Source organism: Chlorocebus sabaeus, chromosome 1 (assembly GCF_047675955.1).
Source record: "Chlorocebus sabaeus isolate Y175 chromosome 1, mChlSab1.0.hap1, whole genome shotgun sequence".
In the NCBI taxonomy this organism is placed as follows: domain Eukaryota; kingdom Metazoa; phylum Chordata; class Mammalia; order Primates; family Cercopithecidae; genus Chlorocebus; species Chlorocebus sabaeus.
In genome coordinates this window covers 95,130,857-95,137,721 of record NC_132904.1, presented here as the reverse complement: position 1 = coordinate 95,137,721, position 6,865 = coordinate 95,130,857, and the positions used below count along the sequence as shown (strand labels likewise).

The 6,865-nt window shown below is 36.7% G+C and overlaps 1 pseudogene; it reads left to right on the top strand.

The window, feature by feature from the left end:
- The first annotated feature begins 2,175 nt into the window (after nucleotides 1–2,175).
- Nucleotides 2,176–3,919, top strand: LOC103248296 (uncharacterized; annotated as a pseudogene).
- The last annotated feature ends 2,946 nt before the right edge of the window (nucleotides 3,920–6,865 follow it).

The following is a 6,865-nucleotide window of genomic DNA, read 5'->3' as shown; positions in this document are numbered from 1 at the left end:
TTTAACAATAGCTATCAATATTGAGGAGCTATAAATAAATTCTAATTTTCACAAAACTCACCAAGGTATATAATACAACCTCTGCTTTACAAATGAGAAAATAAATCTTACTGATTCATTGAATTAATCAATATCAGAATTAGTAACCTCTTTTCCATTAAAATTGGTCCTTTAGAAACACACCTGTGACTGGGCACGGTGACTCATGCATGTAATCCCAGAACTTTGGGAGGCCAAGTTGAGCAGATCACCTAGGGTCAGCAGTTCAAGACCAGCCTGATCAACATGGTGAAACCCCATCTCTACTAAAAAAAATACAAAAATTAGTGGGGCATGACGGCACATGCTTGTAATCCCAGCTACTCGGGAGGCTGAGGCAGGAGAATCGCTTGAACCCAGGAGGTGGAAGTTGCAGTGAGCTGAGATCGCACCATTGTACTATAACCTGGGCAACAAGAGCAAAAACTCCATCTCAAAAAAAAAAAAAAAAAAAAAAAAAAGAAAAGAAAGAAACACACCCGCAAACAACCCCAATATTTCAACAGCTATACCTATGGATAACTCCTCTCTCACGTTTCCTCCAACTCTTTATTTCACTCTTCAATTTATTCTCTTTTTGTGCTAACGCCCCTTTGTTTTAATCTCCTCTCCTTGATTATTTCAAAGTCTCAGATTTCAGCAATGTATTACTAATGCTTCAGTCTTGGCATCACTTTCTGGTTCAATATTCCAACAGCTGTCTCCTATTTCTAATCATCTGCTCTCTTGCACAGGGCTGAGTCTTGCAGGCAGTCTGGACATCATGTTACAACAGCATACTGACAATACCCTTCTTATTTGGTAATGTTCAAGAAAATCATACTTACTTTTCTATGGCAATCAATCTTTCATGACTTTTATCAGTTATTTTTTCATTTCCTGCACTTCTGTTAAAATCCTACTCCTTAGCAAAAAAAAAAAAAAAGTAATATGTGTTTATATGTTATTACCTAGTACATTTGTAATATTACAGTAAAGATGATTTATTTGATTGCATCTTCTTCTAGATACTATCTGTTATCCTATATTTTAATGTCTCTTTTGATTATTTTGTGATGTATTACTCTATCTCAAGTTCAATTTTTCTTGATTCCAAAGTCATTTTAGAATATTATATTGCCATTGCTTTTTGTCACACTAAGTCAAATTAAGGAATCTTCAATATATGGATCTTTACTTGAAAGAGTCTCATAGCAAAGTTTCCAAAATGTGTTCTCAGTGATATAAAACTCTATTTCTAAAGCAATATTTATGTGCCTATGTTTTATATCACAAATTTTATAGGATATTGATAACAACTCAAGTGCAATACTCTAACAAGAACTATCTTGTTTTTAAGCAAAACAACATATATTTTTAAGCATACCAATATATAAAACTGCAGATATGTTTCAGTTGCATATAAGTCACTCACAGTATAGGTGGCTGTGGGTCACCCAGATACAAATTAAATTATGTGCTTTAAAACTATTGGAACAAAGGGCACCGCCATCTTTTTTCCCCCAGCCCGCTGAATAGAATGCCACTGCGCTGTGCTGGCCTTGGCTGGGCACCCGACTCTTAAAGCCTACGTGGTTAGCCCAGCGCTGTTGAGTGTCCCTCGCAACGAAGAGAGAAAGGCACTGAGGTGGTCAAGAGTGATTTCCATAGCCATTATGGCCGCTTCTGTCAGAAACGCTGCGGTGGACGCAGCCATGTGACCTCGCAGAGCAGCGACCGCAGTCGATCCCTGGCGAGCTCCGTGGCCCTTGCCTGACTCAATCACTCCATCGTCGTCGCCGCTCAGCGTCCCGTAGGCCGCGCAGGAGCGCGTCTGAATAGGAAGCGGTTTCCTACGTGGATGCGGCGTTTTGTCGCTGCCAGTAGTGTTTGGAGAGGTTCCAGCACAGCCCTCAATTCCCGGCTCCCAGAAGCAAGAGAACTCAAGTGAAGCAATGAAGGAAGAAGAAGGAGGTTGCTGGCTTTGGATATCAATCATTTCTGGGGACAACTTTACCTGGACACTAATATTTCTGACTAGGAAAACTTCATGGCAAATGCAGAAGAGACAAAGATGTATCGTCCATGTTATCCACTATTTTCTGAACACAGAAGAAAATGATCAAGACCCAGGAATAACTGACCCTGGCGAAGAAAATGATCAAGACCCAGGAATAACTGACCCTGGAGGATGTGGCTGTGGAATTCAGCTGGGAGGAGTGGCAGCTCCTGGAACACTGCTCAGAAGGACCTGTACCAGGTTGCGATGGTGGAGAACTATAACCACTTGGTATCACTGGGGTATCAAACTAGCAAACCAGATGCACTCTCCAGGTTGGCACATGGATGAGAACTATGGATAACAGATGCTAAAATCCAGAATAAAAATTGTCCAGGAATCAGGAAAGTTGACAGTCATCTGCAAGAGCGCTCTCCAAACCAATGATTTCTGAAGAGCGTGCAGCAATGCAGTGGACAGAATGCATTTAGAAATATTGTACATCTCAGCAAGACACATTTTCCTCTAGCGCAAAATCATAATACATTTGACATTTACAGCAAAAAATTGAAATCGAGTTTAAGTTTAATCAACCAGAAGAGAAAACATGGAATAAATAACCTTGAGTTTATTGGAGGTGAGAAAACCCTTCTATATGGTGAGTATGAACGTACGAATACCAAAACTAGATTTTCTGAAAATGCAAAACAGATCCATTCTAAATTCCAAGTATTTAAGCATCAGAGGACTCAGAAAATTGAGAAACCCCATGCATTCATTGAATGTGAGCAAACCTTCCTCTGAAGTCTCAGCTCATTTACCACGAGAACATTCATATAGAAGAGAATCCTGGAAAGTAGTCAACGTGAGAAATTGTCCAGAAGTGTCCTGTTCACTAAGCTTCTGAAAACTAATACAAGAGACAAAATCTATATACCCAATGAATATAGAAAAGGCTCTGCTGTGAAGTGTATTCTCATTGCACATCAATAAACTTATACAGAAGAGAAATCCTATATGTGCAGTGAGTGTGGAAAGGGCTTTACAATGAAGCGCTATCTAATTGCTCATTGGCAAACTTGTAGTGGAAAGAAACCTTATGTGTGCAATGAATGTGGAAAAGGTTTCACTGTGAAGATCAATCTCATTGTATATGGGCGAATTCATACACAGGAGAAACCCTATATATGCAGTGAATGTAGAAAAGGCTTCACCATGAAGCACTACCTTATTGTACATCAGCAAACCCATAGTGGAGAGAGACCCCATATATGCAGTGAATGTGGAAAAGGCTTTACCGTGAAGAGCAATCTCATTGTACATCAGAATACAGGAGAAAAATCTTGTATATGCAGCGAATGTGGAAAAGGCTTCACTGTCAAATGCACTCTCATTATACATCAGTGAACTCACACAGGAGAGAAATCTTACATATGCAGTTAATGTGGTAAAGGTTTCACCACAGAGTACACTCTTATTATATATCACTGAACTCATACAGGAGAAAACCCGATGAATGCAATGAATGTGGTAAAGCCTTCATCCAGAAAATATGGCTCATACAACATGAGAGATGTCATACAGGAAAGACTCGCTTTGTATGGACTGAGTGTGGAAAGTCCTATTCACACAAATATAGTCTCATTATCCACTGATAATTCACACAGGAGAGAAACCTTATGAGTGCAACAAATACGGAAAAGGCTTCACCACAAAGTACTCAATGTACATCAAACAACGCATACAGGAGAGAGGCCCTATGGATGCAGTGATTGTGAGAAAGCCTTCTTCTACTCACCAAACCTTGTCAAACATAAGAAGATGCACACAAGAGAAATGGGTAGAATCAGTCAAGTTGAAAATTCCTGTAATGGAGAGTCACAGCTCCTTCCTTACAAGTGAACTTATGCAGAATGAAAACCCTACTCGTGCAGTGACTATGGAAATGCCTTTTGTGGCAACTCAGACATCATTAAACATCAGTGTGTTTCTAGCAAATCAGAACACAAACAGGGTGCTGCCTGTTGTCAGATGTGTGCCCTCAGGAGGTAAAATAATTTGCCCTAGAGATAAACTTGATGAATACAGTAAATAAGGTAGTGCCTTTAATGGTCTTTTACCTCACATTTTCTGTCATTGAAAACATGTTGAATCAACTATAACATATTCATGTGGGAAAAAAAAAAAAAACTATTGAAGTCTAAGAAGTAAGTCAATTGCAGACTCAAGTGTCAGTTGTTCGTAATGAATCCAAATAACAGAGGAAGGGCCCAGTTAGCATCTTTATGAAACTAGTAGTCCAGTAAATTGTCAGGCAGGGCAGAGCAGTCAGGTAAAAGGGCAACTCTGTTCTTAGCATTTAGGAGAAGTCTTAGAAAACACATTTTGTGACAGATACACACTTTGAAATGTGTGCTTGCTTTTCCATTTAGCTGTACTATACGTAGTTGGATTTTTTTGTTATTGTTGCTGTTGTTGTTAAAGGCAGCACTTTTCTAGTCTCTGACTAGTTTGTCATAGACGGAATTATCTGACAAGGACATCTCTGAATGGTCTGAAAAACCTAGATAAGGACTTTGAAGCCCTAATTATTCTGAGCTAGTCCTCTTTCCTCTGGAGCCTTGCTAACAGATATTGTAAACCATTAAGTGGTAGATGAGAGTGTGTGTGTGACCATGTGTTGTGTGTATCATGTGTGTTTTCCTTTGTCCTTATTTTCTACAGGGGCCTTGATTATAAGAATTTAGAGGTTTTTGCTTTAACCAAACAATATTTTATATATATCCTTGACAATTTTTTTCAGAAAAACAAATTTTTACCAACTTTTAATACACATGTGGTTTATGTAGAGCATGCATTATGAAGAAAATCAGAACTTTCTTGACACTGTACCAAAAAGTTAATGATTCACTCAGTACTTTCCAATTAGTTATTTTAAATTGTGGAGACAGAATTTATAAGTATAAAATGAATTTTCAGATTTTTGAATAAAATATTTCTTGAAAAATTATTACAGTGAGTAAACATACTTATCATTGTAAACATAATTTTAGGTATTAAAGAAAAATATAAAAGCATAACTCTGACAGTTTGTAAAGAAAGAAATAGTTCCCAGTTCATCAGTTTATTTCTTACTATTGTTCTCTGTGAAGTGATATATCAATGGAATCATTTTACAGAAGCAAACTACTCAAAAACAACTATGTGCTGAGGTTTCATATTTTGCAAATAAAAAGTAATTTATGAATCAACTCATTTTTATGGAAAGTCTATTTTTTGCCAAGTATTTTCCACAGGCATACACAAGACTGGCATGGTCACTGCTCTCATGGAAACCCAGATAATTAAATGAGATGTAAAGAGTACTATTATGGAGTTTTTCATAATGCCCCCAAACAGGTACTGAACTTATCCTATAGCGTTACAGTAAGATTCTCAGGAAAACAGTTTTGTTATATTTTATTTTTATTATGTTTGGTTATTACTGCTTTATTAGGTTTGGTTATTATTTTGTCCCAACCCTATCCCAGTATATAACAAATAAAAGTAATAGCAGCAAAAGAATAAATGATATAGAAGTGAAAGACAATATGAATGTTCTAGATAGAGACCAGTGTAGAAAAAAATAGAACAAAAAAGGATATTCAAAACACTATAAGTAGTAATACATGATGACAACTTATCATGAGAAGCAAAGTGTGAGGTAGTGATTACCTCATAGTAGGTACTCACTGAAGATGTGCTGCTGTCCTTCAAGTCCTGGTGATGTAGGCTGAGGAGTTAAAGATATGAGGTTTGAGACAAAAATAAGTCAGACTCTCAAAGATATTCCAAACAATATGTCTTAGTCAAAATAGATAGACTGTACTGAAGTAACATATAAAACCCCAATTCTTAAAAGATTAACACGCTAAAAATATATCTCTCACATACAGCTGTCCCCCACATACCTCAGAGTGCCCTTCCTTCTTTTACCTATGCCATCTGGAATACAGGGCTTCAAGGTAGCCACAGAAGAGAAAGGAAGCTGGATGGTTGTGAGGTGTTTAAGTAGACAAGCCTTGAAGTGCCTTGCCTTAGTTTCATGGCTTCTGTCCACCTTCTAGTCGTCAATACAATATTACTTCACTTGCTCCACATATTATTGCAAGAGAGGACTGCTAATGTATTCTCTATGCCCCCAAAATGTGGTGTGAACACCAAGCATTGTCTGCACCAAACCATGTTAGCTCTAAATGTTGCTATTAATAAAGTTGATGAATTATGTGCATTTATAATGACACTAGCATGGTGAGGAATGGAAAATGCAGTCTAAACACTAGAGAAACTCTTTTTGATATGATCCTCCAAATAAAGAGTTTAGTCACCCCATTTAGGAGTCTCTTGCTATAGAATAATTTAGTAAAAGCATTTATAAGTAATTTTTAGAATAATTAAAGTGATGTGAAGATGTTTATATGAGGACTAATGAAAAGCTTGAAATGATCAAATTAACAGAAGTATTAACCTCAAAATCTTTCTGGTACTAATAATTTCTTAGACCAGTTTTCAAAGAAAAAATGAGCATTATTTCAATAAGCATAAATGATATATTTTACAAATCAGCCTCAGTATTTCATAGTAAAACTGTTTATTCTTAGTTTTACCTTTGTACATTTCTTTTTCAAAAGATACTATAAAGTTTTCTACAGGAAGCAAATTAATTTTTAAATCAAGCTTATATGGTTTAATGTAACCAATACCAAACAATATTTTTATGCTTACTAATGATTTTTCTTAATTGGACATATATTGACACTGAACAAGGATAAATAAGAAGATGTATTTTCACATTTGAGAGTGAAATTT